Below are 26,831 nucleotides of genomic sequence, written 5' to 3' on the forward strand. Positions count from 1 at the left end.
TGAAACGTATGTGTTTGGATCTCAGACTTCCCCAGCGTTTTTAGCAGCTAAGGGTACCTATTTCATCTGCCATGATAGAGCCTATACATGGTTGCCCCCTGACTTTTCGGGCTCCTGTTTTGTTTCCTTCCTGTTGCCTCCCACCTACACAGCAGCGGCAGACTACCACAGGACAAGGATAGTTAGAGGTGTCTTGAGTGAAGAGGACACTGCAGGTCAAGAATTTGGGGACTTTGCAAAGGGTTTTCTGCCGTTCTGGGGATCCATGGCTAACAGCAGGAACATAAGGCAATTGACAAGGGTAGTTGAGTCCACCGTGATTGAAACTGCTGGTGCCCTTAGTAACTTGACTGCTGAGCTCCAGTCGGATCGACTTATGACCCTTCAAAACAGGGCCGCCTTAGATGTCATACTTGCAGACCGAGGTGGGGTATGCAGATTGATCCAATCTAGTTGCTGTATCTTCATCCCTGATAACGCTCCAACAGTGTACCAGGCCATCTCCAAACTACATAAGATTTCCGAATCTATTCATGTGGATAAAGGAGATTGGTCCCTAATGGGATGGTTCTGGGAACTGATATCCGCCTGGGGATGGAAAATTCTAATGGTCATTGGGATGGCCATTCTTTTCCTGTTCTGTCTATGCATACAGTGTGCTCCTGCAATATGTGGCCTCTGTGTTACATCATGTGTAAGGAAGCCTGTGTCAAGAGATGAACTGAGTACTAGAATGATGTTACAGCAACATCTCAATGACTTTAGGAATATAGATCTGGACTAAAATTAACATAAGTATAGATTAATTGCCTATGTAAGGGCAAAAGGAGGGTTTGTGGTTCTGAAAATTCTGGATTCGTGTAATCGTTCTGGACTCGAGAATAAAAACTTCGTCGAAACATGACGAATTTGGTATCAAAAGACCGAGAATGACGAGCACATCATGTACATATATTTTCAGCATATTTGAGTGACGATTTCACCTCGAAATCGTCATTTTCGTTCTGAATCCTTGGCTCCCATTTATGTGTTGCCCTTTACATAGGCCTTAATCCAGCTGAATTCAATTCCACAAGGACACATACTCCTTAATCGACTTTTCCATGACCTCTGCAAGTTGGAACCATTGCCCCAGGCCGAACTCGTTAGGTCAGTTCCCCTCCCAGTGGCCGAGCAAGATAGCATCAAGGCTCAACAAACCATAAAACCATTTCAGCGCGCACACCTGCCGTATCTTGCTCACATCTGTCTCTACTCTTTTGCTTCACTTACTTTATGATGGGGAGGTGCCTGTTTTATTGGGGGTCCACCGATATCTGATGAAATGTTGGGCCTTGCCGGGTGATTTGTTATGGGCAGCACGACGTGAAATATGTACATGTCATCATGACTCCGCTTTTTCTTTGTAACCAGTAACTGTAAATGACATACTACAAATTCGAAGAATGTTTGCCTGAAGCTGAATATTCTGTATAAAGAGAGAAGCCTGACTTTGTAAATTCGAGCAGTCTCCTGAGAATATACTTCCCGTGTGTTGTATTCTAGGACACTTGTTACCTTGGTTGCAGCCAATAAAATCGATCCTTGACTTCACCTAGAAGACTGAGTTTCTGTGGTCTAAATCAGGAAGAACTCGAGGTCTCTGGGTGTACCCTGACACCGCTGGGTTACCGGTTCTGTGCCGGTTCTTAACCCAGTACCTCACGGTGAGCTATGGTGTTTAATCTAAACCTAGCTGGTAACTGTTCTGCTGGACATGCCAGCTTCCCTGCGTCCCTTCCTAGTTCTTGAAGCAGCTTGGTAGGTTAGAGAAGGAACAAGCACTTATCACTGTTAAAATCAGGCATACCTTCTGTTGTTTGATGGTCATGGCTCTTGGCCTGGAGTTAATTAACATACCTTCCTGCTGATAGCATAAACAGGTACCAGGAAACAGAGCAGGAGGAAAGCAAGCTTCCCCCATTTAGTGATCACGCAGTAAACATGCAGTCAATATGCCCCCAGGATAGAAAATGCAATCAGGATTCAAAAGAAGCCCATCTCCTGATAGGATCAGTTTGTTCCCCAGGGAATGTTAAAAAATGGACTCAGTGGTTGGTTCAATGCTTTACTTGTTTCCTGATAAGCCACACACCGGTGTGGTGGAGTAAGCAGAGATCGAGGAGTGGAATCCCCGTGGGATTGAGACAGTCTTTTTATGATAGATTGTGTGCGTAAGGAATTTGTCAGTCTGACGAAAGTAGCTGGGTTTCAGCTCGGCAGGCAAATTACTTTACAGAGTACCCGCTATCTTCGAGAACTGTGGGAGGCGGCTGGGGAAGGGCAGCTGCTTTAAAGCCCAAGGAGACTCTAGGCAGCTGCTCCATATAAATAAACATGCTGCTTTATTGTCATTTAATGTGAGGTTGCTTCATCCCTGGCCCTACTTTTGTGCTGTGGGAGTCTAGGGGTGCTTCAATTTAACAACTGTAGCCGGAGAAGTTGCGCTGCGGAAGATTTTACTATTTGAACCCTTGGTCCCCACCCCAGGACTTGCATGATCTGCAGCATTGCTTTGCTTGTCCTACACCAGTAGCAAGCAGCATCATCTCCGTGGATGCACTGCTATTATTGACTCTAGATCAAGGGCACTCAAAAGTATGGCCAATAGCCACTTGTGGCCCTCCTGACCTTGCCCTTAGGAAATAGCATAACTGCGCTGCTGTTTACTTGACTGAGCACTAACATTAAGAAACCTGTTGAACAGGCAAGTGTTTGTTTAGGAAAAGCGGCAAAGAAGCACCAGGGTTATCTCCTTACCTTGTGCCTTTTCCATGGTTTGAGATACAATGCGCCTGAATGCCTGATCCGCCTGGTGAACCAAGCTTGATGCAGCTATAGCACGGTCTACATCCTGCATCATAAGAGGAAAGGGTCTGGTTAAGGAGGAGAAAATACTCAACCTACCCAAAAATTCAGGCACTTCTACAGCTATTAAAAACAACACCAGGGTTCAAACATATAACCAGCTTCCGATATCAACATTAAGGTTCCATAGGATTTACAGCTCTTTACAGCAACACTGAGGTTTAGACTTTTCTTCGCCTCTTTACATTAACAACTAGAGCCAGCCACTTCAAATGCTTTCCAAAATGCAGATGCTTAACAACTGCAGTTCTTTACATCACCCCTTAGGTTCAACCACTTCTACAACTCCCTAAATCAACACTCAACAATCAAGAGATGTTTAAAACGTCTTAGATCTACACAGCAGTTGGAACTGTGAGCAGTCACATCTGCTCACATAAATATTAACATCACCCGCTATCTTCACAGTAACACCACTCTTAGGAAACACCTGTTTATATGAGGACACCACCAGCCATCACTTTTTTCCAGATTGGATTAAAACCACTCCCTAGCTGTCTGATTTGGAGGAACTCAACCATTGCCTATTCAGCTAAGAGCAACACTTCCCGCCTAGGAGTAAAAACACCCTCAACCCAGTCACAAAAAAGAAACACCACCCTCTACCTTTTCACCAAACAGTAACATCACCATCCCGAATAACAGGAACTCCTCCCCACTAACGCCTGTTCAGCTTAGAGTAATGGCATCCTGAATCTGATCATATAAAAGGTGCACCACCTGATTAAATGAGTCACTAACCCACTCAACCGTTTCACATATGAGTAATACAAAAGCTCCAAAGTGCCCTTGTATAAGTTTCTATTAGTCCCGGCTTTTTGGCAATGGGCCACTTGGCAGCCATGTAGCACTACCCTATGCCTGATCACATTGGAGGAACACCTCATTCTTATAGGTTATCCAAAGGGAACCAATGGCCTTCAAACCTACGTGTTACATTGTTCAAGTGACATTAGCCTGCACCAGTTTACAGAATATTACCTCCACCCTCGTCCTGTTCATATAAGATTAACTTCCGCCCCAATTGGTTTACCTATATGTAAAAAGACACTCCACATACTTTTAAACCACTCTCTGCCTGTTCACGAGTAATACGGCCTGAACTTGTTTACAAACGTACAACTATACCCTTTCATTGGTTTGAGAGTAACCCCATTCTTCAACTGTTCAAATAAAACACCACTCTCCAGTTATTTATATAGGCGGATTCCATCAAACACCATTGTATAGGACATTTCATTTGTTCATGTAAGAGGAACTCCACCCAACTACTCCTCGCCTACTCCTCATCGAATAGTAGCACGACAAAAAGCCTGTTTACATGTGTGGCTAAACCTGAAAAACACTATACCTACCCCTTCACTTCTCATTTCACCTTTTGATAAAGTAAAAGCTGGCTGTGCAATTATTCCTTCTTCACTGTAAACTCCGAAAACAAACAGAAGGCTGTCATACAACTGCTGGTGTCCCAGGTTGCTCTGTATCATTCTCTCACCTTTTGTTCTGTGTCTTCGGGGAGATATTTCACTGGACTCTCCAAAGCAATCTGCATTAGGTCCATCACTCTCGGTCTGCAACTTAGAGGAAAGTTTATGCAATTATTTTACACAGTCACAAAAACATGTTCTGATTTCAGCTCATTTCTTCCCAGTCAGCGCAATCACATGACGATTCAAACTCTGTTTCTCAGACACACCAAGTGCCACCTGAGTCATGCTGCCTCTGCCCCTTCTCCTTCAGTCTAACTTGACTGAAGTTAATACCTGCACAACTGACACATGCACCGGGCTGTGCTCTTCTCCATAAGTCCAAGCACCATATCTTCCCCAGCTCTTTCAAACCCTACACATTTGCAATCTGGCCCATTGTTTATGCCGCCAAGATTAAGGTTGAAATTAGTAACCTCCAATCCAGGACAACAGACTGTGACATGCCTAGGCAACAGAGAGAGGGGGTTGGGGGCTACACACCCTTGTTGCACAAGATATTGAACAGGTAAGTCTGATAGCAGTAAAGCTCAAACAACCTCAATTCCAGACACACACATACATGAAAAAATAGGTAATTGTCCTGAGATACCAAATGTTATCTCTGACCCAAGTGCGACACTGAAGCACACAAAAATGTCCATACCTATCCCAAGTGCACTCAGACATGTCCAGAATCAGGCTCTTCTGCTCCCATGGGTTTTTTTCTGGGTTAGGTCTCTCCAGTTTCCTACTCATAACATGTATGATTTCATCAGGTAGGGATATATTTCTTTGGTGATTCCGCTGCAGTCAGAGCTCCACTGTACAGTCCAAAAACAACTGGCAAAAACCTGCAGAGTCTAGAAGAATTAAAGAAAACCTAAGATAAATAGAGCAGCTCTGAGTTAAAAAACACAGCACTCAGTCAGTAAGATGAACTGAGCGCACATTTCTAGGCGAGGCATCGCTTTCCCAGGGTGTCCATGCACAGGAAAGCCAGAGATTACTGCATTCCAACGCAGTAAGTGAAATGGTCCTCCCCACTGCATACGAATGTAACAAAAGCACTCTGACAAACCCAGCCCGTAACACAAACACAAACTTTTAAAAATGTTTTTCTGTATCTTGTCACTATGATTATCGTGTTTCTCCTGAAGAGGAGCAGCTATTCTGAGTGAATGGGTACGTTTATACAGCCCCTTTGTGAAGCGACTTAACTCTTGGTGTCTTTTTTAAGGGTATTGGTAAAAGCAATCTATAAAGCTCATTATAGCAACCATCTCACTTTCAAATGTTGCTCATATTTTGCTTTTGTACGGTGTTGATATATGGTATACGATCACTTTTCTTCTAAATTAAATACAGATGATGTGGTATCCAGGACACTGGACAGGTGCGAGTGCCAGTGAATGTCTACGTATTTGGGGTAGAAAGAAAACCGAACCTTTCAAAAATGTTTTCTAACCCTGGAAGGTCTGTTAGTGCCCACCTGGCAAAATTTGCTTCAAGGAGGCTTCACAGCTGGGTTGTGTGTACCGTGTCCAATTCCATTGGCCCCTCTTATTCAGTGTGTATGTGTCCCAATGGGAACTAACCATTCTCTACAACCTGTTCTGAATACTACTTGATCCTAAGGGGCAGTGTGTGATCATTCCTTAACTTTCTGTAAAAAATGTTACTTGATCATCAATGAATCAGACATGTAGCATGAAAAACATGTGAAAATGAGATGAGGAAAAATATATATTATATTTAAAAGTTATTTTAAACATGAGAGGGAAACAAACAATGGCACTCGTTCAATCCAGTCTCTATTAAGTCCCAGAAAGGCTTGTTCTTTCAATCGCCTGAAACAGTCAACATATAATACATTTCTTAAAGCTTCTGCATATGGAAATAAATGTGCCATTCTTTTATCATTTGCACTCAAAAAATAGTACATGAGCCACCTATGTCCACATAATAAAACGTTATTGACTTGCATTAACAATCTTTCTGGCTGATACTCCATCTACCTGCTTATTCCTCTCCTGTAGAAGTATCCCAGGCATCAGACTGGATTAGGACACTTCAAAGCTCCTAAGTCGTGGGCAGTAGGCTCTGGCTTTGTTGGACACTGGAGTTGGCGTCAGAGGACATCGCCAAAGCCATATAGTGCCTACCCCTACGCAACATCAGTTTCCATCGAGTCTTCCAAGCATTTGAGGCAAGCGGATGGACTGGCATCACCATTAAGTAGTACAGTACCAAACTTGAATTGGGACCTTATTGTCTCTATAACACATCCATCAAATGGGGAGGCGGGCGGGAATACTGAGGAATTCCCAAGTAAAAAGAGTATTCACCAGAAAGACTGTTCCCTCAAGTAAGTAACTTTTTCTTCTGATGGATACTTCTACATGGGAATTCCTAAGCTATAGAATAGATACCAAAGCAGTAGCCTTTCCAGGAGTAGGGTTGATTGATGGTTAAATGCAAAAGATTTGCTGCATCGATCTGTCGAAATGGCTATCCTTACACACTTCAGAATCCAGGTAGTAATGCTTAGTGAAACTGTGTGGGGATGCCCCTTGCAGATCTCACCATCCACACCAAGAACCTCAGGATGGTCATTCACTGCAAGCTTAACATGGACATTCAAATCAACGCTTTCAATGCCTCAAGCTTCCATACCCTGAAAATTCTGATACAGGTTACCAATCAACACTCGGAAAGCTGTCACCCAATTCCTCAGCCACAAGCAAGATGGACTATGGGAACACTGTTGTCCACAACTCAACAGAAGGCGACAGATCTCTCTATCTGCACTCTGCACTCTCAATCTGCACTCTGCACTCTCAATCTGCACTCTGCACTCTCAATCTGCACTCTGCACTCTCAATCTGCACTCTGCACTCTCAATCTGCACTCTGCACTCTCAATCTGCACTCTCAATCTGCACTCTCAATCTGCACTCTCAATCTGCACTCTCAATCTGCACTCTCAGTCTGCACTCTCAATCTGCACTCTCAGTCTGCACTCTCAGTCTGCACTATCAGTCTGCACTATCAGTCTGCACTATCAGTCTGCACTATCAGTATGCACTATCAGTATGCACTATCAGTCTGCACTCTGCACTCGCACTCTGCACTCGCACTCTGCACTCGCACTCTGCACTCGCACTCTGAATCTGCACTCTGACTCTGAATCTGCACTCTGACTCTGAATCTGCACTCTGACTCTGAATCTGCACGCCTTAAAATCCACTCTCGGTTCCTTTGTTTGCCTGATGTTCGTTACGAAATTTTATTAAAAGGTGAGCAGGAAGTTTCAAAGTGCGACAGCATAAACATTTTTTTTAACTATCAGCTTACGATTCCTACCTTATTTGGAAGTTTATCTACTTGAAATATTCCCTTTGTTCTGTAGTAAGCAGACCTTTTTATTCCTCGTGTTAATACTCTGAATCTGCACTCTGAATCTGCACTCTGAATCTGCACTCTGAATCTGCACTCTTGTCGTGTATTTCTATAGGTTCTGAATCAGTCCCCCTATTCCTGACCCTATTCTGGTTAAACTAACTATCAAGTTAACTAACAGTCAGCCCATGAGGCAAGAAAACCCCCATGATGCAGATACCGTTATCTGACGCAGTCACACTCCGGCACAGGAACGTGTTATCTGATTAGGTCATAACGCTTGAGATCTAATTAGACAAGCGACATTCCTCCAGCCCCTGATAAGGCATACGACGTTCTCATAACAAATCAAACCTATGACAACCTGGAAAATCCGTGCGGCCATTGTTTTGATTTCACAGAGAACTTTAGTAAAGAATGTGCTAACGAGCAAGTCGTATGACATCTTTATTGACGTATCTATGTCCATCCTTACGTCAATCTCGGCACCTTTAAGGTATAAATATTGCCGACCTTGCCCTATGCAAACACACGCGTGGTGACAAGACGGAGCAGCCATACTTGCCGAAGCCGAGAGCAGAAGCAGACCCCGCTGGCAGCAGCCCCGCCTTCCTGACGCGCTGCTATCTCAAGCCGAGAGACCCAGCACCGGCGCTTCTGGGCAGCCCTCGCAGGCAGCCTGGAATATCGAGAGCAGAGAAAGAGATACCATTCCTCATTCATCCTAACTTCCAGGTACAGAACTGAATAACCCCTCACAGAGAATTCTTTAGTTATTCACTTGGCAAAAACAAACTTAACTTAACCTGTAACTTTCTATTCCCGCCCACGCATTAGACTTAGGTCAGGTACACGGGGTAGGCGTATTTAGAAACACCAGTTGAGTACGTTTAGTCAAATGTATATGTGTATGTAAATATATTTTAATCATTTTAAACATCATATGGCTCAGAAACCATATCAATGTTTTTACAGTATTATTTTATACTATTGCTTTTAATGTATGCACTTTACTTAACTATAAGTATTGCAATAATATCGATCCATTTCTCTTGTACGAGAAAAGAGACTGATCAATAAATAACACCTTTTTATTGAACACGCCCGTCTCTTCCTTTTCTCTACATTCTGATGAGACTAAGAATGCACGTACTGACTGAGTAAAATAATTGCCTTGTGCTCACACGACTCTCGAGATTGACTCTTGATTAGGGGAGAGCAAAGTTGTCATGTTCTATGGTTGTCAGAAACTAAATCCCTTCTTGTCTAATCAGGGAAGTTAATCCTTCCTTGAACATTCGAGAAAGTTTCTAGCGAACTCTGAGCTTAGCTGGCAAACCCAAAAATTAAGTCTAGTATCGACAGTAGTAGACCTAGTTAACGTCTGGCCTAGGCCTTTACTGCTGTAGGTACTATTCCAATGCGCAGAGCCTATTGGGAAAATAGGAGCTACACTACATGGCGCCCAACGTGTTTGGAAAGGGCGATAAAACTAACGTAAGACATTTAGAGTAACTCAGTCGTGCTTTCTCACTCAGACCCCTTTTCCCAAATACTCCAAAGACGTCTGGAGTGGGTGAAAGGTTATATCCTCCAAAACCTCGCAGGAGGGAACTCCTATGTATGGTTCTTGGTATAGTCAACGTTGAAGGATACACCGTTCCAAAATATTGTGCATCTAATCTTTGTTCCATAAGAAACCTGATCTGCAAACAAAAGACATAAGCTTCCTGTCGGTAAAATGGCAGAGAGTGATGATGAAAGAGAGGCAGTTAGATTAGCAACTGAACTCGCAGATGCTGATGCTACCATGCAAGCAGCAGACGCGGATATAATACTCATTCCGGTCATCAAAAGGAGATCTATAACCTTAAAACTTATAGAAAATGGACTGACACCTAGAGGTGGCACAGTCATATTCGTAATTGAGGCACACGAATATCGGCAGACAGAGGTATACTATACATGGATACATTTTCCAGCAGCAAATGCTGTAACAAAGTACTTCCACTATTACAAAGTAGAGGAACCTCCTGAAACGTACACTCCTTTCGAGGAGGTGGAAGTACCACTCAAATTCCAAGAGCATTTGCTCTTATTTGATGGCGCCCTAAAACATAACAATCACATTACAAGGCTCGGTCCTTTAGGAAGACCAGGAGCAACGTGGCCGGTCTTAGCCGGATACACACCACATCCAGACATCGAAAGAATGCCTGCAGCAGAGCTGTTAATACAGCTAAAACAACTACTAAAAATTCATAGACAATTAGTTCAGTATGTAATGCGGACTTCAACAATTCAGCCAGCGATTAAACTTCCACAGCTGACCCCTCACCAGGGGAACACAAATAAAATTACACCACAGAACATCCAATCCTGCCTAGGTAAAGTTCCAGCTAAACGGGAACAAATACCATTCTGGTTGGCACAGAAAATCACCCAAATAGAGGCAGTGTTTCCTGACACCACCCCGCTGGAAAAACACAGGATTCTGACTATATGTCTCCCAATGGGAATCGCACCACACATTGAGGACTGTGACACTTGGGGTACAGTCTTTGCTTCCATCTACACAAAAACGCACGGTGTTCCATCCATTTCGGTAATACCAGATGTGCTAAAACAAATTCAAGATGAATACGGTCCAGAACCTGCTTTAACTCTTGGTATGAAATTACTAAAAGACTTCAAGCAGGTCTCGGCTATATTATTAGCCAACATAAAAGGTGAAGCAGCAAACGTGGCGATCCGCCAGAGGTTAAAAGAGACAGATATAGCAGACCAACCAGCTGAAATTGCCAGAATCATAGAAAAATCCTATGAAGAACTAGGCAGAGATAGTCTAGGTGGAATACCAGTAAAACCGCTACTGACTACAAGTCCAGAAAAAATATTTTTTAATAATAATAATTCACCAAAAAAGAACTGGGATGGAAATAAACAATCCAATCCTAAAGAAAAGAAATTCCAGTCCAGAGGAAGGTCTCCGAGGCGAAGAGAGAAATCTCCAAACCAAAGACAGAGGTCACCACAGAGTGACCCCTCTGGGAATAGATATAACCTTAGAAATAGGGATAATATTAAAAAACCTGATAGATATCAAGACATTGATACACGTCCCTCTCAATCTTTTCAGAATTCCTCGCAGAAATCGGAAAGAAGAGGACGATCAGAAGAGCACGCCAAGTCCAAAGACAAGGAACCTGCTCAGCTAAAAAAGAAATTACAATTTCCAAAAAAGAAGGTAGCCAGTATCAAGGTAGTTAACAATGCCGAGAATACTGAGGACACAACTGAAAAACGGAGAGTGGGCTCAGACAATGCTAGACAGCGCAGCAGAGGTGAGCATAGCTCGCAAAGTCCTTATGAATCATCTGGAGACAGTGGACACAAATGAATACCTTCAAGTGGAAACTGCAGACACCAGAGTTAGCAAGCCCCACAAGATATACGAGATAACATTACGTATAGAGGGAGATAAGACTAGGAAAATAAGGGGACTATTTTGGGATAACCTCTCCAAAGGCTATGACATCCTTCTAGCTGAAAAAGACTGGCCACCAGAGTTTGTCAGGGAGTGCCCTCATGGCGAAGAAGTAATTATGCCTGCCTTCTCGAATCAAATACCGATTCATAAAAAATACACACTTGCTAGAAAGTGGGCAGTGGCCTTAGCACCTGCTTTATATAAAAATCATGTAGGATGGGATGAGGATTCTCCTCCTCACAAAATCCAGTTAAAATCACAACCAACTGCACAAAGGCAGTACCCAATTAAGCAAGAAGCTAAAAAACAAGTAAATGAAATACTAGATCAGCTAGAATACCAGGGGGTGATTGAAACTTGCACCTCACAAATGAACAATCCTTTGTTTCCGGTCTCCAAACCAGACAATTCATATCGTCTAGTTTTGGATTACCGACACCTTAACACATGTTGCAAAACCTTTGCAGTGCAAAACTCACACAGTGCTGCACTAATGAATAACATAGTGCGCAAAAAATACAAAACTACCTTGGACATTTCCAATGGATTCTTTTGTCAAAACATAGCACCGGAGAGCAGATATTTAACTGCATTCTCAGTAAATGGCACTCAAAAACAATTCTGTCGGTTAGCCCAGGGGTACAAGAACAGCCCGGGGGTATTCTCAGCGAGAGTAACAGAATTACTACAACTATATGATGATGAAGCATTATCTTATGTTGATGACATTTACCTAACAGATGATGACTTGGAGACTCACTTGAAAAGAGTGAACACCATAATACTTGGGTTCGCTGCAGAGGGTTACAAATTCAACTTCAAAAAATCCAGAATTGCCCATCTGACGGTCCTATTCTTAGGATATGAGTTATCAAGTGAAGGTAAAAGCCTGGCAGACAATTTCCTAGAGAAATGTGCCGTAATCCAAGCTCCTAAAACACTAAAAAACCTACAGTCAATTCTAGGCTTCCTAAATTTCGGAAGAACATACATTGCAAATTACGCAGAAAGGGTCAAACCCCTTTATGATCTAATTAAACCAGACTTTAAAAGATCCAGTTGGACTCAAACACACACAGAAATTTTGAGATCCTTACAAACAGACATGCTAATTAAAACAAAATTAGAAACACGTGATAACACACGCAACCTTGTGATCCGAGTCATCCCAGGGAGATGCGGATTCACATACCTGACTTCTAATGAAGGAGAAAAGGTACCAATTGCATTCAAATCACACTTGTACACAGAAGCTGAACAGAAATTCAGTAATACAGAAAAAATCATTCGTGCAGTTCAAACCGCAATAGCTAGAGAAAAAGACATAGCTGACGGTAGACATATCACAGTCAGAACAGCAGAATCAGCCTTTGAGGCACTAACAGCACCGTGTAATTTACCAACAACAACATTGAATCCGGAATGGATACAATGGGTGAATTCAATCACAACGGACAAAGTATACTACTACTTTGATCCAGAACTAGAAGAATTAAAAAATCTAAAATATGAAAAGACGTATCCTCTGCCAATCGACATTCTTCCTCTACGACATTACGCCTGTGTAATCTATACAGACGGACTTGCTCAACCCTCCGTTTGGGGAGAACATGCATACAACCCCACATGTGAGATTACAAAAGAAGTGTGGCGCGGAGGTGAACTAAGACCTCTATTAACAAAATCACACTCAGTAGAAACTAATTCAGAACTACAAACTGAAATAATAGCTTTGAAAATGGCGCTAGATAATGCGGATCGCGAATTCCCGACGCTTATAGTGTCAGATTCATATTACTGCGTCAAAGCATATAACAAGGATTTGCAGACATGGATTCAGAACGGTTACAAAGATGACACAGATGCACCAATAAAGCAGAGACTGCTCTGGGAACAAGTAGCTCTTTTGAAAAAAGAACTACCAAAGACTCACGTGACTCACTCACTGAGTCATCAACGTGATGGCGTTCACGTTGTAGGGAATTCATTGGCTGAAACAGCCGCAGCGGCAGCCACTAAATCGGCTCCCGTAGATCGAAAAAAGCGTACATTAAAATACATTGACGGTGAAACAATGCTGGCGGTGAAAACGTCATCAAAAGGCGACTGCTCAGCGTTACCGATCAACTATCCACTCAATTATACATACATAATCGATGCAAACTCCGTCCCTTTTGCTCGAATCCCTGGAGTGGGGGATAGAGTGATTCCAAACATGGACAGGAGAAACTTGTTAATCGCAGACGCACACATGGGCGAGGGTCACAGACACCTTAAATTAAAAGATTCTCTGGAAGAATTACAATCACGGTACTGGTGGCCAGGCATGAGCCTGCACTACACCATGTTTGTAAAAAACTGCCCAAACTGCAACAGAGATCGCAGTGGGGAGAGAAGCAGTTTAATACCTCGTCGTATCAAGGCAGATAATATTACCAGCAAAAAGAATGGCTTGCGATTAACATATACAGGCTAGTTTCCACTTATAATGTAGATCACCAGCACTCGGCTGACGTCCGGACTATTATACAAGATTTGCGAGTCTAAATGGCATATACGCTAGGAGCATGCTACGTTCGACCATTGTTTTCACTCAGGCAATCCAGCCTGGGGGGGAAACATGGCCAAATGAGCACAGCCCAGCGGGAATCTTCTCACTTCCTTCCTGAGGGTACGGGATGGTGTAAAGAAAAAACCAAGGCAGAAAGCAATCTATAATGGAAAGGATATTAGGTTCGGGAGCTGGGGGGGTCAAACATCTAATAAGTGTCCAACGTAGTCTAAATAACTTGCCAAGAAATTCTCTGAAGGGATTCAGTCCGTACGAATTATTATTCGGAACTAGGATGTTGATCTCTGACCTTGATAGTCAGACTTCAGTGGTAATAGAAAAAAGCTTTGATGTCAAAGACCGTTTGGCTATTTTGCAGGACTTAAACAAAACAAGAAAAGACCTGAGCAACATACAGTTGAAACAACAGCCAACAACCACTGAAGAATCACCACCTGTCCCAGCAAGACCTGTCTGGATTCCAAAAGTCGGGGATCTAGTCAGGGAGAAGATCGCGGTAAAGAAGGAATTTGGGCCTTCTTACAGAAAAGCAGTTCCTGTCTTGTCTGTCAACGGGACAAGATCAGTTGTACTACCGCCACTTGCTGGAAAAAAGGAGAACCGAGTTGTATCCATCGACCTGGTAAAACCACAACATGTGGCCGATAACAAACAGTAGGCCAAGTGGACTCCCAATAAGTAGCAAAACACCAAGGTTTGCTACCAGCACAGAGGTCCTATCAAAAAGGCTCATCACATTCGAAACGCCTGCAGAAGAACAAGAAGGACTATGCAACAATGCAATAGAACTAAGACCTCTGAAAACCCAAATAAAGACATTTAGCAGAGACACACCAATCTATACTGAAGTACCAAGTGAAAATGCAAGGAACAAAAATCCTGAAGCAATTGGAACAATTGACAGAACTGCATCCGGGTACTTCATCAACTTCGATGATTCCTCTGACGGCTTCAGTGAATCAAAGACACAGCCATCATCAAAATCCTTTAAAGACAAAGCTAAGGAACTTTTGAAACATCTGAAAGAAACATATCTGGTTTCTCCATGGATTGAATTTTGGGTGGGTTTTGGTGCATTTATCCTCATACTTTGGCTCATCATGGTATTTACTTTGGGACGCTTCATTGAGGGAAAATATGCTAAAATGGACACAGCAAGTCAGAATATCAACTTGGTCCTCAAACCACACACATCTTCACACGTCGAGAAAAGAGAACTTTCTTCAGAACTTTCTTCAGCCAACTTCACAGCCAATCCTATACCTGGTGGGGTAGCCTGGGACAACACTGACTATGAAATTTATGGTCCGGTCGAGATCCTGAAATATCCACACCAAATCAAGATCTCTTTGAGTGACTTTGCAAAACCAAACTCATTTGCTGATGATTGGGACTTCGAGAGTATTAACAACATGATGTCTGACTTAGTAATGTCTGCTAAATTTACAAAACATGATTATTTGCAAGGTTCTACAAATTATGATAGTATGTATTGCTATAACCATTATGGTAACCATTTTTTGCATAAATCTGCACAACCTAGAAATGTTTTAAATTATAATCAATGGGAACATTGCGCTACACCTCCAAAAGGGAGCTCTAGAACCGTGTATGACAAATATTCATATTTTTCAGGTTTTAACATAAGTAATGCTGAAACATTTTATTTTAAATTGTCAAACAAGACAGGGATGAAAACCATGATAACCAACACAAAATTGATATATTCAGATTCATTCTTTGAAAAAATGAATACATTTGGATTTGATTATTGGGACAAAAATGTTGATTTGAAAAGTGTTTGGGGTACAAAAGAATGGCAAGTACAGGGTTTAGAAGCTTTGTTTAGAGCCTGCATGATCCCAGAACAAATGATATTTTTAAATGACACTGTTCAACAAACCACCTGTCTTGGCTTAGCCAAAATCAAAGATTTAAATAATCCGTCTATTCCAAAGCCAACAATGTTTAGCAATAACTCTGATACAGATGAAGAGATAGACGTAAACCATATATTAAACCAAAACAGAACACATCCTGATTGGAAACAATGGTTGATCTGGCCCACAGATACAAATAACTGTCAAGATAGATTCCTGAATAAAACACAGGGTTTTAAAATGACCAGGCCAGACCCTAGATATCCCCAAAGACATCACCCAGGGATAATAACAACCTACAGTGTGGGCAAATTATGCCTTCAATGGCTACAGACTTCCACACTGCCTGAAATTAAGCAACACCTAACTTTACTTACTGATGGTGCTGACTTGCGTGATTTCATACTGGGACCACGCAAACAGCGTCAAAAGCGTTTCATAGCAGCCTCTGTATATGCAGCATACAATGAGGCCTGGAAGGTTACTCAAATTGAGACAGCAGAAAGAATACGGGAAATTGACCGTATTAATTTGGAAAAATCACTTTCTGTAGTGGACAATGGGTTAATGACTCTGTCCTCCAGAATTTTTTCATTGGACAGCATTGTGTCTTCAGCAATCGATATATTATCGCAAGACTTACTGTTATTACAACATGGTCAGTCACAATTGCGTTCCATTGTACAGCTTGGCTGGACGTTACAAAATCTGCGTTCAGGCTATGTGCCTTGGCGTTTAATCAACACAACGTCACTATTCCAAATCTTTAACCTTACTGATAGACAAATCGGTATGGCGCAAAAGGGTGCTGATTATACAATCTTGAGCATTGAAAAACTAGAAAGATTACCAATGACAATGTCAGAACGACCTGTCAGTGAATGGATAATACACGGAATCATAAATATTCCAATCTCAACCTTCAGGTTTCAATACTGCCAAAAATATATACAGGCTGGCATGTACGAGAAATTGGGAAAGGGGTACCTTAAAACAACTTGGAACCTGCCCTATTCACATGCATGTGTCAGTAATAAAGGACAGAAAGTGTTTCTTAGTGGCAACAATTGTGCTATGTCACTAAGCGGCACGCTTCTGTGTAACGGAATTAGTTTGCATGGAGCCTGTGAAGGGAATTCATACAACCTTTCATGTCACCAGCAAGGCGCACCTGCAACTGAAATAGAACCATTCTTTCAAAGACTCTATAATGGGAGTTACATTCTTATTGTAGACCGCAGATGCTGCAGTCTTATGCCCGGGACTCCTTATCTAGTAACTACAACGGCGAAGGTCAAGTGCTGTGGACGCTCTTTATTCCCCAGCTCCTTTCCAGACAGGGAGGCAAGGGCATGGCCCAGTTTGAAAATTACTTCTATTCGAATAGACACTTTAAGCAGAATGAAAACAGTGCTTCTTCAGACGCCTACAAGGCTCACGTCATCAAAAGAAACGTATGATCTACAAGTCGCAAGGACGACTGCAGAGATACATACATTATTATCAACTAATTCCCCCGTACATTTCGCGGAAATCCTAAGCGAAATCTTAAATATTTCTGATACCACTGGGGTCTCAAAGGTATTTAAGACAGTATTTTCGATGGCATTAACACCATTCAAAGCCATACTAGGTATTTTTCCAGATTTCGTCCATTCGATTTTTGGCGGACTTCCCCTGATCCTGGGACTAATTGCAGGAATCCTATTCCTAGTCCTTATTTTTCGTTATGGCAACCCATGTCACAGATCAAACTCTCGCGACAATGGAAGATACGATCCTAGCCATTGGATACCGGGACCGGATATCAAAAATCCTGGGACTCTCCCGGCTTAGAGACCTGAACATGACTTGGTTTCTATCATTTCGACCAATGTGGCAAAGGTGTGTTTTACCTGTACTAAGGTGTCTGCTATGCGGAGAAGAATGCGTGTTAGACACCTGTCTGACGCTACAATCGGATGCGCCGGTGGATGCAGATACACTGTTGGTTCCTACCAAGGTTCACGCTTTGTGCTGCCCTCAAAGGCTGCCAATCCTGATGACGGCATTCCTGGAATCTTCACCACTGCGATTGAAGAGTAGTGAAGTTCAAGATGAAAGCAGCATCGAACAGGTACGACCTTCTGTCAGCAATGCGAATCAGAATGTCAATGGAGACAATCATGCGCACGAATGCATGGTTACACCTATTTCCGACTTAGTGGAACTTTCCCATGAAGCTGTTGACAGTTTTTTCGGAAGCCTGAATGATATGATGTTCTCTCCAGAACAGAAATAGAGACTTTTGAGTAAACTCGCACACGGCGTTCCCTGAATTCGGCCTTCAACTTTAAAAATAAAGTCACATGAACAATTTCACTCCAGTTCACGGACAGCAATTTTTTCAGCATGCCCCTTAAAATAATTTTCTACATATTTTTTCCCGGGACACTGATCTTCTGCTTAAAGTAAGAAACTATTCCTAGAGAACTAAAATTTCTATTTTTAGATACTTTATAGACTTTAGCTGCCCGCTGGTAGGTTCACAGATATTTTATTATGTGATGAAATGGTCTCGGACTTCCTTTCTGTATAGCCATATTAAGAGCCATTTCATGTGTATTTCTCATATACCGATAAGCAATAATGCATAAAAATGCGTGTTTACTTTTGCATTTGATTCATAGCTTAAGTGCATACAATATATATGACTGCAATTTTTCAGTATATTTGAAAATTTCGAAATGCATTTATGTATTTTGGGGTGGTAAGGTATACACTATACTCTATAGTATGTTGTACTATGTTATACTATGCATAGATTAGTAGATATGACCATAGTTAGCGTGGAGTGGGTGTCGTGTACTTCTATAGGTTCTGAATCAGTCCCCCTATTCCTGACCCTATTCTGGTTAAACTAACTATCAAGTTAACTAACAGTCAGCCCATGAGGCAAGAAAACCCCCATGATGCAGATACCGTTATCTGACGCAGTCACACTCCGGCACAGGAACGTGTTATCTGATTAGGTCATAACGCTTGAGATCTAATTAGACAAGCGACATTCCTCCAGCCCCTGATAAGGCATACGACGTTCTCATAACAAATCAAACCTATGACAACCTGGAAAATCCGTGCGGCCATTGTTTTGATTTCACAGAGAACTTTAGTAAAGAATGTGCTAACGAGCAAGTCGTATGACATCTTTATTGACGTATCTATGTCCATCCTTACGTCAATCTCGGCACCTTTAAGGTATAAATATTGCCGACCTTGCCCTATGCAAACACACGCGTGGTGACAAGACGGAGCAGCCATACTTGCCGAAGCCGAGAGCAGAAGCAGACCCCGCTGGCAGCAGCCCCGCCTTCCTGACGCGCTGAGAGACGCGCTGCTATCTCAAGCCGAGAGACCCAGCACCGGCGCTTCTGGGCAGCCCTCGCAGGCAGCCTGGAATATCGAGAGCAGAGAAAGAGATACCATTCCTCATTCATCCTAACTTCCAGGTACAGAACTGAATAACCCCTCACAGAGAATTCTTTAGTTATTCACTTGGCAAAAACAAACTTAACTTAACCTGTAACTTTCTATTCCCGCCCACGCATTAGACTTAGGTCAGGTACACGGGGTAGGCGTATTTAGAAACACCAGTTGAGTACGTTTAGTCAAATGTATATGTGTATGTAAATATATGTTAATCATTTTAAACATCATATGGCTCAGAAACCATATCAATGTTTTTACAGTATTATTTTATACTATTGCTTTTAATGTATGCACTTTACTTAACTATAAGTATTGCAATAATATCGATCCATTTCTCTTGTACGAGAAAAGAGACTGATCAATAAATAACACCTTTTTATTGAACACGCCCGTCTCTTCCTTTTCTCTACATTCTGATGAGACTAAGAATGCACGTACTGACTGAGTAAAATAATTGCCTTGTGCTCACACGACTCTCGAGATTGACTCTTGATTAGGGGAGAGCAAAGTTGTCATGTTCTATGGTTGTCAGAAACTAAATCCCTTCTTGTCTAATCAGGGAAGTTAATCCTTCCTTGAACATTCGAGAAAGTTTCTAGCGAACTCTGAGCTTAGCTGGCAAACCCAAAAATTAAGTCTAGTATCGACAGTAGTAGACCTAGTTAACGTCTGGCCTAGGCCTTTACTGCTGTAGGTACTATTCCAATGCGCAGAGCCTATTGGGAAAATAGGAGCTACACTACACTCTGAATCTGCACTCTGCACTCTGAATCTGCACTCTGAATCTGCACTCTGAATCTGCACTCTGAATCTGCACTCTGAATCTGCACTCTGAATCTGCACTCTTCACTCTGAATCTGCACTCTGAATCTGCACTCTACACTCTCAATCTGCACTCTCAATCTGCACTCTACACTCTCAATCTGCACTCTCAATCTGCACTCTCAATCTGCACTCTCAATCTGCACTCTCAATCTGCACTCTCAATCTGCACTCTGCACTCTCAATCTGCACTCTGCACTCTCAATCTGCACTCTGCACTCTCACTCTGCACTCTCAATCTGCACTCTGCACTCTCAATCTGCACTCTGCACTCTGAATCTGCACTCTGAATCTGCACTCGGAATCTACACTCTACACTCTGAATCTGCACTCTGAATCTGCACTCTGAATCTGCACTCTGCATCTGCACTCTGCATCTGCACTCTACACTCTGAATCTGCACTCTGAATCTGCACTCTGCACTCTGAATCTGCACTCTGCACTCTGAATCTCCACTCTGCACTCTGAATCTGCACTCTGAATCTGCACTCTGCATCTGCACTCTGCATCTGCACTCTGCATCTGCACTCTGCATCTGCACTCTGCACTCTGAATCTGCACTCTGAATCTGCACTCTGAATCTGCACTCTACACTCTGAATCTGCACTCTGAATCTGCACTCTGAATCTGCACTCTGAATCTGCACTCTGAATCTGCACTCTGAATCTGCACTCTGAATCTGCACTCTGCACTCTGCATCTGCACTCTACACTCTGAATCTGCACTCTGAATCTGCACTCTGCACTCTGAATCTGCACTCTGCACTCTGAATCTGCACTCTGCACTCTGAATCTGCACTCTGAATCTCCACTCTGCACTCTGAATCTGCACTCTGCACTCTGAATCTGCACTCTGCATCTGCACTCTGCATCTGCACTCTGCACTCTGAATCTGCACTCTGAATCTGCACTCTGAATCTGCACTCTACACTCTGAATCTGCACTCTGAATCTGCACTCTGAATCTGCACTCTGAATCTGCACTCTGAATCTGCACTCTGAATCTGCACTCTGAATCTGCACTCTGAATCTGCACTCTGCACTCTGAATCTGCAATCTGCACTCTGCACTCTGAATCTGCACTCTGCACTCTGAATCTCCACTCTGCACTCTGAATCTGCACTCTGCACTCTGAATCTGCACTCTGCATCTGCACTCTGCATCTGCACTCTGCATCTGCACTCTGCACTCTGAATCTGCACTCTGAATCTGCACTCTGAATCTGCACTCTACACTCTGAATCTGCACTCTGAATCTGCACTCTGAATCTGCACTCTGAATCTGCACTCTGAATCTGCACTCTGCACTCTGCATCTGCACTCTACACTCTGAATCTGCACTCTGAATCTGCACTCTGCACTCTGAATCTGCACTCTGCACTCTGAATCTGCACTCTGCACTCTGAATCTGCACTCTGAATCTCCACTCTGCACTCTGAATCTGCACTCTGCACTCTGAATATGCACTCTGCATCTGCACTCTGCATCTGCACTCTGCACTCTGAATCTGCACTCTGAATCTGCACTCTGAATCTGCACTCTACACTCTGAATCTGCACTCTGAATCTGCACTCTGAATCTGCACTCTGAATCTACACTCTGAATCTGCACTCTGCACTCTGAATCTGCACTCTGCACTCTGAATCTGCACTCTGCACTCTGAATCTGCACTCTGAATCTCCACTCTGCACTCTGAATCTGCACTCTGCACTCTGAATCTGCACTCTGAATCTGCACTCTGCATCTGCACTCTGCATCTGCACTCTGCATCTGCACTCTGCACTCTGAATCTGCACTCTGAATCTGCACTCTGAATCTGCACTCTACACTCTGAATCTGCACTCTGAATCTGCACTCTGAATCTGCACTCTGAATCTGCACTCTGAATCTGCACTCTGAATCTGCACTCTGAATCTGCACTCTGCACTCTGCATCTGCACTCTACACTCTGAATCTGCACTCTGAATCTGCACTCTGCACTCTGAATCTGCACTCTGCACTCTGAATCTCCACTCTGCACTCTGAATCTGCACTCTGCATCTGCACTCTGCATCTGCACTCTGCATCTGCACTCTGCATCTGCACTCTGCACTCTGAATCTGCACTCTGAATCTGCACTCTGAATCTGCACTCTACACTCTGAATCTGCACTCTGAATCTGCACTCTGAATCTGCACTCTGAATCTGCACTCTACACTCTGAATCTGCACTCTGAATCTGCACTCTGAATCTGCACTCTGAATCTGCACTCTGAATCTGCACTCTACACTCTGAATCTGCACTCTGAATCTGCACTCTGCACTCTGAATCTGCACTCTGCACTCTGAATCTCCACTCTGCACTCTGAATCTGCACTCTGAATCTGCACTCTGCATCTGCACTCTGCATCTGCACTCTGCATCTGCACTCTGCATCTGCACTCTGCACTCTGCATCTGCACTCTGCACTCTGAATCTGCACTCTGAATCTGCACTCTGAATCTGCACTCTACACTCTGAATCTGCACTCTACACTCTGAATCTGCACTCTGAATCTGCACTCTGAATCTGCACTCTGAATCTGCACTCTGAATCTGCACTCTGAATCTGCACTCTGCACTCTCAATCTGCACTCTCAATCTGCACTCTCAATCTGCACTCTCAATCTGCACTCTGCACTCTCAATCTGCACTCTGCACTCTCAATCTGCACTCTGAATCTGCACTCTGAATCTGCACTCTACACTCTGAATCTGCACTCTGAATCTGCACTCTGAATCTGCACTCTGAATCTGCACTCTGAATCTGCACTCTGAATCTGCACTCTGAATCTGCACTCTGCACTCTCAATCTGCACTCTCAATCTGCACTCTCAATCTGCACTCTGCACTCTCAATCTGCACTCTCAATCTGCACTCTGCACTCTCAATCTGCACTCTGCACTCTGAATCTGCACTCTGAATCTGCACTCTGAATCTGCACTCTGAATCTGCACTCTCAATCTGCACTCTGCACTCTCAATCTGCACTCTCAATCTGCACTCTGCACTCTCAATCTGCACTCTCAATCTGCACTCTGCACTCGCACTCTGCACTCTGCACTCGCACTCTGCACTCGCACTCTGAATCTGCACTCTGACTCTGAATCTGCACTCTGACTCTGAATCTGCACTCTGACTCTGAATCTGCACTCTGACTCTGAATCTGCACGCCTTAAAATCCACTCTCGGTTCCTTTGTTTGCCTGATGTTCGTTACGAAATTTTATTAAAAGGTGAGCAGGAAGTTTCAAAGTGCGACATCATAAACATTTTTTTTAACTATCAGCTTACGATTCCTACCTTATTTGGAAGTTTATCTACTTGAAATATTCCCTTTGTTCTGTAGTAAGCAGACCTTTTTATTCCTCGTGTTAATACGCATGCAATGTTTGTCAATGCCCAGCGGGTCAGGCAGTGTTCAGTAGCACAATATTGCTGCCTCGTGGCCTTTCGCTGCCGCGGGAAGTGCACAATTAGGCGATGCTGTGATCCCGGGTGCACTTTTCTGGTCGGAAAGTGGAAAGTTAGTGGTTTCACAGTGGGGGTCGGTGCCCTATAATAGGTAACACATGGGAAGCTCTAAATAAATAACTTCATCTAATGAGGCTGTCATTAAATAAAAAAAAGTAGCATGCTCGCCGCTGGGACATTTATCACCGCACAAATTAGTCTGTTTTCGCCTCATTAAAATAAAGAGAAACCAGCGTGAATTCGGTATACTTTACTCCCATGAAATAAAACACATCCAGCAAAGGACCTAACTCTAAAACAGATATTCACATATATGTACATCATTTCAGTCCTTTTTAATGTCCACAACGCTAAAACGTATAAAATAAACAAGCTTATAGTAACAATGAAAATGCTGCATCGGAAGGCGGGTGCCGGCTCAATGCCGGGACAGATTCGGGGGCGTTCCCGGCTTTTGGCTGACGTCGCGTGACGTCGGCAAAAGCCAAAGAATCTCGGGAACGCCCCCGAATCTGGTCCGGCATTGACGGACAGGCCCCTCGTCCAATGGCTAGCCTCCATTTATGGAGCTAGCCAATCGGAGGAGGGGGCGTATCCCGACCCACACACACAACTCAAGAGGTTTTTTTGGCACATGCGCAAAGCGCATGGCCAGTCAAAACCTAAAAAGGAGGGAATAGAAGGGGAACAGCAATAGAAAAAGTTATGATAAGAGAAGTAAAGAGGTATGAAATATGGAGAAGTTCACAGTAATAATAATAACAGTAATACTAAATGTAACAATAACTTGTGATCAAGAGGCACTTTTAGATATAAAATCTGTTAGAGGGGACCAGAGTAAATCACGTTTTATCAACAATGGAATAGAAGAAGAACATGCACGATCTAGTCTATGATGATGGCAGAGCAAATTCCACCAAGCATTATAAACCACATTTGTAGTGTCTTTCCAATTAGTTGTTATAATTTGAAAAGCAATAGCAATGCAAAGATCAATAAACTTACGAGTATGGAGTGGGACATCCCAAACTGGGGCCAAACCACCCAGGAATACAGAAGAAATAAAAAAGGGAACATTAGTAGATAAAATCTTATTAAGTGTAGACCAAATATGGGACCACATGCGTTGGACCTTGGGACAGAGAAAAAACATGTGAACAAGGTCACCAGGAGTGCTTGAACAGGACCAACACTTCTTGGTGTCTAACAATTTAAATTTAAACAAATCATAGGGAGTATAGAATAATCTATTGTAGAAAAAATAAAGGGTTTGTGTGGTACTAGCGGAACGAGAGGTGGAGTGAAGTTTGGACCAAATAGAATCCCAAGTAAGTGAGGGGAAAGTTTGATTGAGGTCCGATTCCCAGATAAGTTCAAGATTAGTTTTAGGCCTATCACTAAGTGAGGGAGAGAGTAATTTGTAAATAGCAGAGGCCTTAAGAGGAACCTGAAAGTTAGGTGGAGAGGTAAGGAGGGGAGGTGAAGAGGATGAAGGGATATTGTGTAGGATAATAGTGGATAGTTTGGGCAGAAGTTCATGACAGCGAGTACAGAATTTGTTAGATATACCGAAAGTATCGCGAAGTGCTGGAAAGGTTAATAAGGAATTATCAGAAAGAAGATGTTGGTAAGTGAGAATTCCTTTGTCAATCCATTCCTTCCAAAAGAGCGCGCGATTGCGTAATTTAAGAGACTTATTATACCAAAGTGGGGTATTCATATGAAGAATAGATGGTGCAGAGAATGAACGAAAAAGGGCGAGTGTTAAAGCTTTGGAGTGTTTAAAAATAGGAGAAAGTAGCTTAGGAGGTGGTTGAGTGAGATTGGAGGCAATGAGGAAGGTGAAGGGGTGAAGTTGAGCCAATTCCAGAGAGCTCCAAGCCGTAGTAGGGGGAGACGAGGTTTCAAGAAGAAAAGGCCAAATTTGCTTGAGAGTAAAAGCAGAATGAAAGCGTGAGACGTTGGGGAAGTTGACACCACCAAGATGTTTGGGTTGTTGAAGACGGAGGAGAGAGACTCTGGCCTTACGCTTATTCCACAGGAATTTGGAAAAGAGACTATTGATAGACTTAAAAAAGAAATGGGGTAGAGAAATAGGAAGCATGGAGAGACAGAAGTTCACAATAGGAAGGAGCATCATTTTAATGGTAGAGAGACGACCCCACCAGGAAAGAAAAAGAGGGGACCAACGTTCTATAAGAGAAGAGAGCTTGTTAAGGATATCGGAGTGATTAATTTTGATAGTTTCTCTAATAGTGTTAGTATATAAAACGCCAAGACATTTGATAGAACCAGAGTTCCATTGGAAACCAGAACCCTGAAACATGTGAGGAAGACAACATTTATTGAGGGGAAGGATTTCAGTTTTGTCAATATTTAATTTGTATCCAGAAACAGAATAATAATCATGTAATAAAGAAAAGAAAGCGGGAAGGGCAACAACAGGGTTGGAAATGTAAAGCAAAATATCATCCGCATAAGCAGTAAACTTAATCTCAACATCTTTATAAAGAAAGCCAGAATAGGAAGGGGATTGTCTAATTTTCTCAAGGAAAGGTTCGAGTGCCAAAACAAAGAGAAGGGGGGAAAGTGGACAGCCTTGTCTGGTACCTCTATGAAGGGGAAAGTAGTCAGATTGCATACCATTAATCCATATAGAAGTAGAAGGGGCAGAATAAAGCAACTTAACAAATTTAAGAAAAGTGGGACTGAAACCGTGCCAGCGAAGGGCGCCAAACATAAAATCCCAGTTGACACGGTCAAATGCCTTCTCGGCGTCTAGAGTAATGGCAGCCAAGGGGACATCCATTTTAGCTGAAAGATGAATAATATTCAGAAGGGTTCTAGAATTGTCTGTAATGGATCTTCCCTTAACAAAGCCGGATTGATGAATGTTAACCAAATTGGGGACAATAGAATTAATCCGCAAGGCCAGAATTTTCGCATACAATTTACAATCAGTATTAATGAGGGAGATGGGTCGATAATTTTTACATAGGGAAGGGTCTTTGTCTTTCTTGGGGAGAAGAACTAGCATAGCCTGCGAAAAAGAACCTTTAGATTCACCAGAGGAGAGAAAGTGATTAATTAACTGAAGAAAATGAGGAATCAAGATAGATTTAAAGTGGAAAAAGAAACGAACTGTAAAGCCATCGGGGCCAGGTGTCTTATCTTTGGGGAGAAGAGAGAGAGCAGCAAGAATTTCCTTTCCTGAAATCGGGGCATCAAGAGAAGAGAGATCCAACAAAGGATTGGGAGATTTGGGGACAGAGGCAAAGAAAGAGTCTAACTGCTCTGCAGTGGGGGAAGACTCAGGAGTATAAAGAGAAGAATAAAATTGA

The 26,831-nt window shown here is 42.8% G+C and overlaps 1 protein-coding gene and 1 long non-coding RNA gene across 6 annotated transcripts in view; one reads left to right on the plus strand and one right to left on the minus strand.

Annotated features, from left to right (window-relative positions):
• Positions 1–26,831, plus strand: part of LOC144799661 (blastomere cadherin-like) — a 717,354-nt gene that overhangs the window by 270,841 nt on the left and 419,682 nt on the right. The window lies entirely within an intron of this gene.
• On the minus strand, positions 2,808–5,230 carry LOC144799662 (uncharacterized). The gene is made up of 3 exons (XR_013603855.1): positions 5,041–5,230; positions 4,403–4,484; positions 2,808–2,893 (listed from the first exon to the last, which is right to left on the minus strand). It is a non-coding gene; the product is annotated as an uncharacterized LOC144799662 (long non-coding RNA).

The sequence above is a fragment of the Lissotriton helveticus genome, chromosome 12 (assembly GCF_964261635.1).
Source record: "Lissotriton helveticus chromosome 12, aLisHel1.1, whole genome shotgun sequence".
NCBI lineage: Eukaryota > Metazoa > Chordata > Amphibia > Caudata > Salamandridae > Lissotriton > Lissotriton helveticus.